Source organism: Nilaparvata lugens, chromosome X, assembly GCF_014356525.2.
Source record: "Nilaparvata lugens isolate BPH chromosome X, ASM1435652v1, whole genome shotgun sequence".
NCBI lineage: Eukaryota > Metazoa > Arthropoda > Insecta > Hemiptera > Delphacidae > Nilaparvata > Nilaparvata lugens.
This window is the reverse complement of record NC_052518.1, coordinates 53,649,276-53,660,924: the sequence shown is the minus strand read 5'-3', so window position 1 is coordinate 53,660,924 and position 11,649 is coordinate 53,649,276. Positions and strand designations below refer to the sequence as shown.

The window sequence follows — 11,649 nt, the reverse complement described above, 5'->3', positions numbered from 1 at the left end:
CGATAAAGGTGTGACATTTCATTTTGCATACGGTACCGTACTTCTTCAGTCCAATACTACTTGGTAGCTCACTAGAAGATTTATAAATGCTATTCTAGCTCACCAGGCTCATAAGTTTGGCGATCATTGTTCTATACCATTCGATCCTTCTATTTCCACTAGTTTTAATGATAGGCAAAGTCTGCACGACTAAGCCAATTGTTTAATGGTATGATGAGTGTGGTGTGTGGTGGGGTGTTGACCGGGTCATGGGCACCGGGTAGGGCACCACGGCACCACGGGGCGATTCGCCAGTGCCACTGCAGGTGATGATGACCATGATGATGATGGTGGCTGAGTGAAATCGGCTGTAGGTGTACCGTTATGTTGTGCGTTGTGGCTCTGTGAGTCAGTAGGCCACTTGCAGTCTCTAGTCCTCTAGTCAGTCAGTCAGTCTTTTACAGTTGCCGGCTTCACAGCTTAGCTTAGCTCAGAGATCATCGCAACATTCTTGTTTGTCTCTCACACCCGGGGGCTTCTTGTCGTCTGCCGTGCGATAAAATTCCACCCGCCTTTGGCCACTGCAGACGACCAGCGGCTCTGACACTCCTTGCTCTGACACTTTGTGTTTGACACTGTGCAGCGGACACTTAGTGCTTGTGATTTTACACTCGTTGATTGTACTTTACGTGCGTGAACACTTCACCAGGAATAACAAGAACACAACTGCATCTGCTGTCTGGTTAGTACATATTATCATAATATGCAATACTTATTTTAAGTGAATTTGAGGTACATCGTTATATTTATACTAAGAAATTATCTTTTGTTCGCACGAAAAATTAGCAACAGGTGGTTTAACAACAAATGAGAAATATTCTCCCTTTAAAGAAAATATGAGTTGAACTTACAGAAGTATTTTCAATAGTGTAAATCCATGAAAACAATAAATAGGTTCATTTATATCGTGAAAAAAAACGATTGATCAAGACATATTTTATAAAATTCACACTGGTGAAGTGGAGTGACACATAACTTACAAATTGATATGACCAGGTACTGGAATAGGAAATAGAAAAACAGAAAACTTAATGAAATACTAATATTAACAGGATAAAACATTCAACAAGAGATAGCTTGGATAATATGTGTTTAACGTCATAGACGGACAGTTTTTGCTGGCGCCTTGTCAAACGCCTGCCTGATGGGAATACTTGTCTTGCCTATCAGAATATTTGATTCAAAAACATTTTAATAATTATTCAATTCAATTAAAATATGTACGTGGAATAGATATTTTCTATTAATTCATCGTTGCAGACAGATTCTTGTGATCAATTCCATCAATTTTTGACTGGACACTGGAGTAATATTCTAAAATTGACAGACAAAATTCATACAAAATGTAAAATTTTATACAACATGAATTTTCATAAATTTCTTAATATTTATTCTGTTTCGATTCGCTTTGATGCAACAAAAATATGATTCAAGAGTATTCAAAGCATTTTTATCTTTTCCTCATCTCGAAATTGAAAAACTCCTTTGTGGTAGAACAGTAATCAATACCTCTCTTTCACAATCATTTGACTTGTGAACTAGAGTGTTGGTTGAACCTGTTCTAGTTGTATGGAATGACACCATCTCTACAGATAAATTGATTATTATTTATTCCCCACATAATATTCTCTAATATGGTAAAAGACTATACTTGAAAAGAAAACTATAAAATTTTGTAGTATAACACAAGGATAAACTCTCTATGAATCATATGAAACTCATTGTTTTCTATTTGTGTTTTCCAGTGCAGGATAGCGTTGTTTTTGTTCCTAAATTAATAAATAATGTGTCTTCGAATGAGATGGGTCTTGCAGTAATGTCATAATTCTCACAAGGAGCTGGAAATCCGAGAACCTGTGGCAATATTGGAAGGTTTCTTCATAATTTAAAATGTTTGAATGATATATCAAATTTCAAAATCACCCACGTCTAATAGTGCCTTTCCAGACATACACTTCGTTTGCTATAAAAAAACATCGAAATTTCACTATCATTGCCAGGATCAATATAGGAGCCCAATCAAGCAATCATCCTTGAAAGAGATTCAGTTTAAGTATTCAGAATATTTACTCCAAGTAGCTGAGTGCTTTATAGTTCCATAATAGTTCATAAGGTAGTTCAAGAATAGCTAATAGCAATAGTCTGAAGTCGTTCATATGAGAGCAAAATAATCTACAGAATTCACTGTTGTTCAAACAACACCTCATCAGCCTATCAAGCGCGCTCCATTGTGGTTTCAACAGCTGATCTATACAGACTTGACTTCGAGTTGAGTCAATGCTCCTGACATTCAGACATTGACTTGCTTCCCTTGATATTCACTCACTACTATCCATCTTCAGTGCTTTTAAGCCACTTACTAAAGTTCAATCAGGGCTTCATGATTCACGGCAAACACATAATTATCAACGAAAACAGACATAGTTTGAATCTTTTTATAGATCAATAAAAACAATGTAAATTTTCTCAACCACTATTTGATTTTCAAAATTACAATTCAAGCCTACTCTAACTTTGAGTCTGGCTTTTAAAAATGTCCATGTGATTTCACGTTCCAATGATTGGTCTCACTTGACACATTATCCTTTCAAAAATCAAAATACATTTATTGCCAAAGACAAATTACAATTTGTATAGGCCAAGTCATGAGAAAATTACATGAATCATTACATATATAATCATACAACGTAAAAATAACAAGAAATCATCACATCAACGTCTTAAAAATTCTCCATATTGAAGGCAAAATATTCATCATTGGTTTAAAACCAGTTTCTTATGAGAAAATCCTTAATTTTAAGTTCATATTCACTCACTAGTAAGCCTCTTATATGTAACGGTTACTGATATGAAAAATAAAACCTAATTGCACAAGCCCTAAAACTAATATGACTAGATTTGTACCGACAATATTCGTTTCAAAGGTCCAACCTATTTCTTGTGTTGTGCGAATGAACATCAAAATGACTAGAGAATGAGAGCAAGTTAGTCTTTACAAATAATAATAAACATTGAAAAATAAAAATACACGGCAAACACATAATTCTCAATTTAACAAATAGCGGTTTGCAGTGCGTAAGGGGAGGAACATAACACATGGTTCTTATTGCTTTTTTTGCAAGAAAAAAGTGAATGGGAATCACTACAATTCGCCCATAATATAGCTCTATACAAAATATGTGAATGCACATAACTATAGTAGACATTTACTAAAATCTTTTGAGACACTATTTCCTTTAATCTTCTCAACACCTCTTGTAACCTTGAGGATAGTGCAGTCAATATGACACTTCCATTTCATATTTTTCTGTATATTGATGTCTAGAAATTTGACAGAATGCCCTGAATTCAAGTTATTATTGGATACAGATAAGTTTTTCGTTTTGTTCAAATTCAGAGAGAGTTTATTAGCATTACACCAATCAGACTTATTCGTTTTTTTTCATTTAGTAAGGTTTCTCTTCTGCTGAGATTGGTTACAATATTCAGGCACACATCATTTGCATATATATAACAAGTTGTGCTCTCATCCTCAATATAGCCTGGCAGATCATTCAGGTAGATAATGAACAGTAATGGTCCTAGAATTGAGCCTTGGGGCACTCCATTAATAAAAGGCTTGTAACCAGACACGTTTTCATTAAAATAGAGTGCCTGAAATCTGTCCATTAAATATGACTTTATAAGTGCTAAAGATCTACAATTAAACCAAAACTTTTAAGTTAAGGAAGTTAAGTTCATGAGAGACAGTGTCAAACGCTCTTGACTCATCAAATAGTCTTGCGTCCACATAATTTTTACCTTTCATACCATTTAATATTTTCTGGATGAAAGATATAACTGCCTCACATGTAGTGTGGTTTCTCCTGAAGCCAAACTGCCTGCAAGAAAGCAAGTTATTTTTTTCAATGGAATCAACCATCTGCTGAGCTATTAAAAATTCAAAAACTTTGGAAGAAATTGGTACTATAGATATTGGCCTATAGTTGCTACATAGGTTGAGGTGACCTTTTTTAAAAATTGGCACAACTTTAGACAGCTTAAGCATATCAGGAAAGGTACTGGAGTCGATACAATGATTAAAGATATGACAAAGAACTTCACAAATATGCTTACTACTGGCTTCACATATGAAGGAATTCAAATGAAAAATATCCAAACAGCTACTATTACTTAGAGAGTTCAATGCTAGGAACACTTCTTCCACGGCTAGGTCTACATGAAGGAATGAGAAAGATGGACCTCTTTTTTCACTTTATTTAACTAGTGGGAGACAGTATTCAAGCTATTTGGTATTGCAGCCATGAAAAAAACATAAAAAAATGAAGAAAACTTATCATTAGGATTATCACAGCTATACACATTTCGCCAATCAATGGATTGCATGAGATCATTAAACTGACCAACATCTTCATAATTAATAACTCTCATAGTAATTTGTCGTGAGCTTTGTTCACGTTTCAAGACTGTGTCTAGATTAATTGAAGCAGTCACTGCGTGATGGTCAGAGGCGGTCTGCGGTAAGACTGCTGCATTCCATCTGGAGGGGTGAATTGATGTGATGACATTGTCAATGCAAGTGCCGGAGTTACCATTATTATTAGGCCTAGTAATTTCATTGACAATCATGGTATGCATACCATACCAAGCAAGCAAATTCATAAAATCGGTAGTTAATGGATTCTGATTATCGTGTTAAAGTTTACTTTAAAGTCTGCATAAATCAATATTACAGATAAATTACAAATTCTGGAGGCTAATCCCCAGGACAACTTATTATTAATGAAAATAGCCGAACCTCCGCGGTTCATCGTCGGCCTACAATAGCAGCTACTTAGTGTACAGTCATGAAATTTTATGAGTTCAAGTTCCTCGTTTAGCAGCCAGTGCTCAGTGAGACAAATTATGTCAAAATTATTTTCTTGAGCCTGGGTTTCAATTAGTTCAAACTTATTGCACATACCCTGACAATTCCACAGAAATAAGTTAATTTTGACACCATGATTCACTGGAAGAGCAGCACTAGAGTTGGCTGAAAAAGGATTTCGTTGTACCACATGTGTGGTACTTTGTTTTTCCACGTTAATATGAGCTGGATATGAGCATCTTCTATAGGCTGAGCGCTTTCTAAAAAAGGTCGTTACGTTGCTATAACAAGATTTCGTCCTCAGCCTCACATCCACTATTATCAACTGCAATTGGAGGTCCAAGTTCTCTGTCTGTCTCCACGACCCATTTTCCAATGAAGTCCGAGATGAAGCGCTTTCCTATCAAGTTGAGGTGAAGTCGATGCGGTGTATGGAATCGCCTTCCCAGGCCATTCACATCCAGCAGCTTGACATTTTTGAAACGTCTACAAACTTTAGCAATTTCGATGTTAGTCCTCTCAATCTGGTATTGAATATTGGAGCTGAACGGTAAGTCATATTTTTTAGGAATATTCGTAGTTATAACATTCACATGCGTCAAGTTTGGAAGAAGTTTTCTTATTGAATTAAGTACTTCTTTCGAATTAAAATTGTTCATATCATTTGTTCCTCCATTTAAAACAACCAGGTCACGCTCCGTCATATTTTCACTCTCCTCAATGCATCCAGGTAACCTGATTTAATCATCCAAGTAAAAATCGTAGCTTCAGTAGAAAGAAATAGCGCTTAGCAGAAACATCAATATTGGAAGCAATCTAAAAAGAGTTTGTTGCTAGAAGTTATGAAATAGAAAATAAAGTTTATTAGGGAGTATGGACATTAGATATAATATCAGATATAATAATTATGACAGTATTATTCTCCTTCTAACAGTAATAAAAGATTATATTTATATGAACAGATTGCAACCATGTAATGGAAGGGAGAGAAAGAGAGCTACTTTACACTCATTGCATATAATTATTATCAAATGAATTGAAATATATAAAATTGAAAATGAATGTTTTTCAACTAACACATTAGATGAAAACTGAAATGAGTGACATTTTCCTAATCGAGTAGAATTTTTGTCTGTTGATATCATCCTGGACTGTTAAGATTGAATCCTGAATTGGCTATTTCAACGCTGTGGAAAGGGTCCCACAAGGTATGGACTCGGTTCGCTTATGTTGATTTACAGAGATTTCCAGTCATAAATGGAGATGTAGAGGTTAGTTGTGTGTTATAGGTTAAGTTTTATATAGGCTTTGTGGTTTTGTTCGGTTTGTTTGGTTGTTTAATCTAACATTAATCTGATAGACAGTTTCAATAATGTCGTGATCCAACAGAGTGTGGAAAAAGACCAATAGATCAAAGAACATTCCAAAAGTTGAATGTGTTGCTGAAGCTGAAGGTTCATCTAAAAATACACACATCTCCAGATGCACAGCCTGTAAGTTCTTCTGTAATATACACACGTGAGTTTGGTACAGTAATGAGATAGTAGATTTGAATGCATTTTATTGTAATGCATCTACATAAATTGGCGGAGATTTGGACATATCAGAAGTCCACATAATGATGCTCTCAGAAACAGAGTGTGCTGCAAACAGTGTAATCAAGGTGGACTCATTCTGAATGTTAGAAGATGACAACTTGAACTTTGCATGCGATTCTTGAAAAAACAATATTTTCCATACAAATGTTCCTTTTTTGAGACTCCTGTTGAAGATAGAGCTTTGAAATTTCGCATACACTTACAATAGGCATTTTACTAGAAAGTGATGGAGGCGATTTATCATATTTTCAATATTGATTGAGTACTTTATTTATGTAGATCACAATTACAATATATACTGGCTTATACACTTATACAATAGCTTACAATACAGCAAAGTTTTAGATGAATTTACATAACATAAACTGAGAAAATGATTATTGATCTGTATATGATATGAAAGAAAAAACAATTTGGAATAACTATACAAGATAATAATTGTAATGCATCTACATAAATTGGCGGAGATTTGGACATATCAATGTCCATTCTTTGGAAAGAATATTAAAAATATCCTTCCCAGTAACTCTCTACCAAAGATAGAGATATTAACAATAAATACATTGAATTTATTGGAAAAAAATACATTTTTCTAAAAAATTTTAGGTATTCCTTCAATTATTCGCTATTATATAGGTATTCCATAGTTATGGTATGGTAAAGCATATATGCAAAGAACGTTTTTGTGGGCAACTCCTATAATACGAATTACAGTCCACTTGAATGAATTTTGGGACATTTGTCTCATTGTTCATCAACAATGACACTTGTGTCATTGTTCATCAATACATTCCTGCAGAATGGAACGTCTTGAACCTGGGGTTGACTGGTTACTGATCTGTATCAGAACTACGCCTTATTATAGTTCGTGGTTCGTCTTGTACTTTTGGCAAACAAATCATGTATCCATCAAAACATCTGTACAATTAATTGACAGCCAAACAATGCATCAAAATACAAAACGTCGTTATATTAAGAAGTACACAATAACAAAATTGTCACATTATAACATTGAAAGTGATGTGGGCGAAGAAGAGGCATTTAGAGCTCCCTCTTCTACAGCCCACAAGAATACAATGGAAGCGAAAGGGATTTCCTACACTTATGAGGATTATTTTATTCTCTTGTCTAATTCTATGGAACACATAAGCTACAAACTTGAAGAAAACTCATTACACCCTCGCAAGTTCCAATCTACTTGAGAAATCCAGAAGAAAGCATTGAAAAACAAAATGAACATTAACATGGAAATGATATGGAAATTTAACATTATATGGACTATATTATAGATGGACATGAGTGGAGCTACTTAAAAAAAGCACCACCATTACACAAACTTGTGTAGGCCTATTTCAAACTTTCATTTTCAGTCATGCCTCAAAACTCTTTTGCAGAATCTTGACGCTCTCTCTATATAATTTCTACATAAGACTCCAGCTGAACCTCGTTTTCTGTGATCTGAACGTCTCCTGTTCATTTGTCTCGGAAAAATGAAAAATACCTATTTAGGAAGTAGCTTTGGCGATATTTCAAGCACTCTTAATACTAAATTTGAACATTTTCTCTCAATTTGATCTTGAAAAATCTGAATATACGCTACGAAAACGATGTGAAACACCCATCTTGGGGGTATCCTCGGCGTAATTTTCAAGTCCTCTCAAGACAAAATGTCTAGACCCTAGCTGAACTTATATATCAAATTTGGAAATTAATATATATTGTTTCAATAGGCACTGCTGCAGCCCACTAAAAAGTAGTACTATCGAAATTTTTCAATAATATGGATGCGTTTTCAGCATTGAGTGTTGGAGAACTTTGAAAAATTCGTGTTCCAAGGTGCGTGATCATAAGAGTCAGATTTCAACCAGTAGAAAATGAAATTATCGATTGCACTCATTGATTGCATTATGTAATTACTGTTTAGTAGCTGATTTTATTCGTGAGTGAATTGAACTTGGAATATTTCTTCTAATTCTCACCAAGGCAATACAGTTATATTCTGTTTGTGAGCTTTGATTTGGAATTATTGGATTAAATGCCTCTTGAAGTTCGAGGAGCTTTTATCCCTTATAATATTTCTCATCATCATGAATTCGCTTGTATCGTTCCAATTCTATCAACTAACTCATTCTTCATAGACCAAACAATTAATACAGCTTCAAACTCCACTAAGCTAATATTGTTTAATAAAGTCCACTGTCATTAATCCATTTATTGTGTTCTGCAGCATGAGATGAACTTCAACCAGGTTGAAAATTGGAGTGTTGTGAATGTATAAATTGTTCGCTTTTTCTTTTACAGCTATGACACAGTTTTTCACATCTCTTTGGTATGATTTATTATTAGGATGAAAGTTAATTTGTTGCGAATTTTTAGAGCAATCTAGAGCAACTAAATGATGGAGTCTGATGATCAAATCAAAGTGTAGAGATGATATCAGCAAGAGAAATGTAGAATGGAGCAGTTAAATGACGATTGACAAAGATAAATTTCATTTAGGCATCATCCTCAGGTACTGTAGTGTCTACTATAGCACAAAGCGTGAAAATACCCTCATTCTAAACGTTGCAGACTGACTGTTCCACATTACGGCTACTCATGTAATTCTGACAATATCATTTTTGTGTGGCACGTTCTGAATTGCTGAACTCGTTTGGTGCTAATCAAACTTTCTCCGCTTCGAAGATACTCATATTGAAGAAGTGACCTACTGAGGGGGAGGACAAGAAATGCTCTAGGCTGTGGGTGAGATAATCATTCACATGAAGACTGAGCGCAGACACTCACATCAGTATTTAGTCTCCTTTCTATAACACTTTCGAACAGACCTCGCCTTGTAAAGAACTACTAGTCCTTTATAGTGTGTACTATTCACACATAAACTGCTTTATGGCCCCACAACACATCGCTGCTATAGTAAGACAGAAATTTTATGGTGCTATCAAAGATGCTGGGACATAATCCCGTCAACTCTCACTCAATTGCTTCTTCGCAACAATCGTTACCATCTTTATACTTTATAAAAGTATATTATACCTTGAATAATATACCTATTCTGAACAATATTTTATTCTACTTTTACTTGTGAACTAACTGTTCATTGTACAAAAGTGATGTATACTTTCAAATTATTCGCAATGTTTCATGATTAATTATTGATACTTTGTACTTACCATAGTATAATAACATCCAGAATATGCATTAAATTTCAACAAACTGCATTACATTAACTGATTCCCATATGCATTCAAATTTCTTCCAGACTGTGCATTACAAACCACATCCAGAATAATGCAATTTGTGGTTATATTACTATGTAAATGGAGAGTATTTAGCAAAATGTTATTCAATTATCTTTCATTTATTTATTATAGTGAAGAATTCTAAAGTGCGAGATAAATTACTTTTAACATGAAGAGGAGAAACCCATTTCTCCCTCCACAGTTTGTAGCATAGACACAGACGGACATCCTGTGCACAATTGGATGCGCCGTGTCATTTTGCTTCATGTTCTTGTGATGAAAACATCTCTGTAACATACACAAACCAATATACCTGCTGACCAGTACACTACTTGGATCATTGCCAGCAATAGATGGAGGGGAATGTTGCCGCATTGCGTTACAAAGCTCTCTCACTCAGACACAAAAGAAGGAGAATGCTGCAAGGTAGTGGGAGTGATTAGTGGAGGATAGAGCATCGGACCTCTCCGTCTTCGAGAAAGAGCCGTGTTAAAAGTAATTTATCTCGCACTTTAGTGAATACTATGAAACTTGAAAAACCTAGCTATCATTGTGGGGTTAGAAAAGTGCAATTTGCGTATTATCAAATTGAAAAATTAGAATACTTTGAAATTTCTAAAAAAGTTACAAAAATTGTCCTTTCATTGTACAAACAATTGATATAAATACTGTATTCATAATCACATTTCATTAGTCTTGTCTTATTATTTACAATATTAATATGTCGTTTGAATCCTAATCACTTTGAGCCTCTACTATTGTTGATAAAAATTGTGGTATTACTTTTATAATCAGTTAAAGGCAATTCTAAATTCGATGACATAGATGCCCACGAGTTGCCAAAAACGTTAATTGCTTACTTTTAGATAGTTATCATTCCACTCTCAATAGTCGTATACGGCTTCAGGATTATCTCTACCTGAAAATTCATTTAATCTTTCAGAAAATATAAAGTAAATGTTTGTCTTCTCAGAAATTATTATTCTATCAAATGAACTAGGATTTTGAAACATAAATAGAATAAGTTATATAAGCTAGAGCCTGCTCTATTAACACATTATAAACTAAAGTCTGCTTCTTAATTTACTTTATCCAGACATGTTTATTTTTAATTATGCTAACGTTTGTAAAACATCTGAGTATGAACTACAGTAGGTAGGCTATCTTATGTTATGTAGCTACCATTCAACTTCGGTAGGCTGGCATGTCAGTACTGCTTCCTTTTTCTGAAAACAATATGAAAGACATATGAAAATATCTCTCTTTCTGTTTATTACGAAATGATTCTTTAATCTATGAGTACTCGAACAATTCTCTTTCTCACATTTTTTTATTTTTCTTTGTATGAATGTTGTGCGAGTGTGTGTCATAATAATTGATTCCGTATCACATTTTAGTATCGAGCATTACCTTCTCCATAATATATTGATTGAAAATAATATTCTAAATGATTGATGCTTGTGAATTAGTGGAGGATATCACCAGGATTAAGTCGTGTTTTCGGTTGATTAACGGTGATAGTATTATAATTTTGCATCAAAATATTCGTAGTCTGAACAGAAATTTTTATTCCTTTTTACTGTACATAAACTGAAAGTGAAGCCTGATATAATTGTTCAGAAACATGGTTCCAACCGAAAAATGATACAAACCCTTGTATTTTTGATGGATAAGATAATTACTGGAGGTGATATAAGTAGAGAGCATCAGGTATCATGATATTTGTTTCGTCTAGCAGAGGTTTTGTTTGTTCACGAGATGAATCACGGATTGATGGAGCCGATTCTATTTTACTTACTCTAAAAAAATCAAACTTCAAATTTAGATTATTAAGTTTGTACAGATGGCACTCTGTTGGATTAGATGTTTTCCTGAATAGTTTGAGCCATTATCTGGAAAATCC

At 34.3% G+C, this 11,649-nt stretch overlaps 1 protein-coding gene across 2 annotated transcripts in view; it reads left to right on the top strand.

The window, feature by feature from the left end:
- The first annotated feature begins 409 nt into the window (after positions 1-409).
- The window catches only part of LOC111052862 (serine protease filzig), a 314,546-nt gene continuing 303,306 nt past the window's right edge, over positions 410-11,649 (top strand). For both annotated transcript variants that reach the window (XM_039443327.1, XM_039443328.1), the window contains exon 1: positions 410-721. The gene's annotated coding sequence lies outside the window, so the exon portion shown is untranslated. The remainder of the gene's footprint in view (positions 722-11,649) is intronic.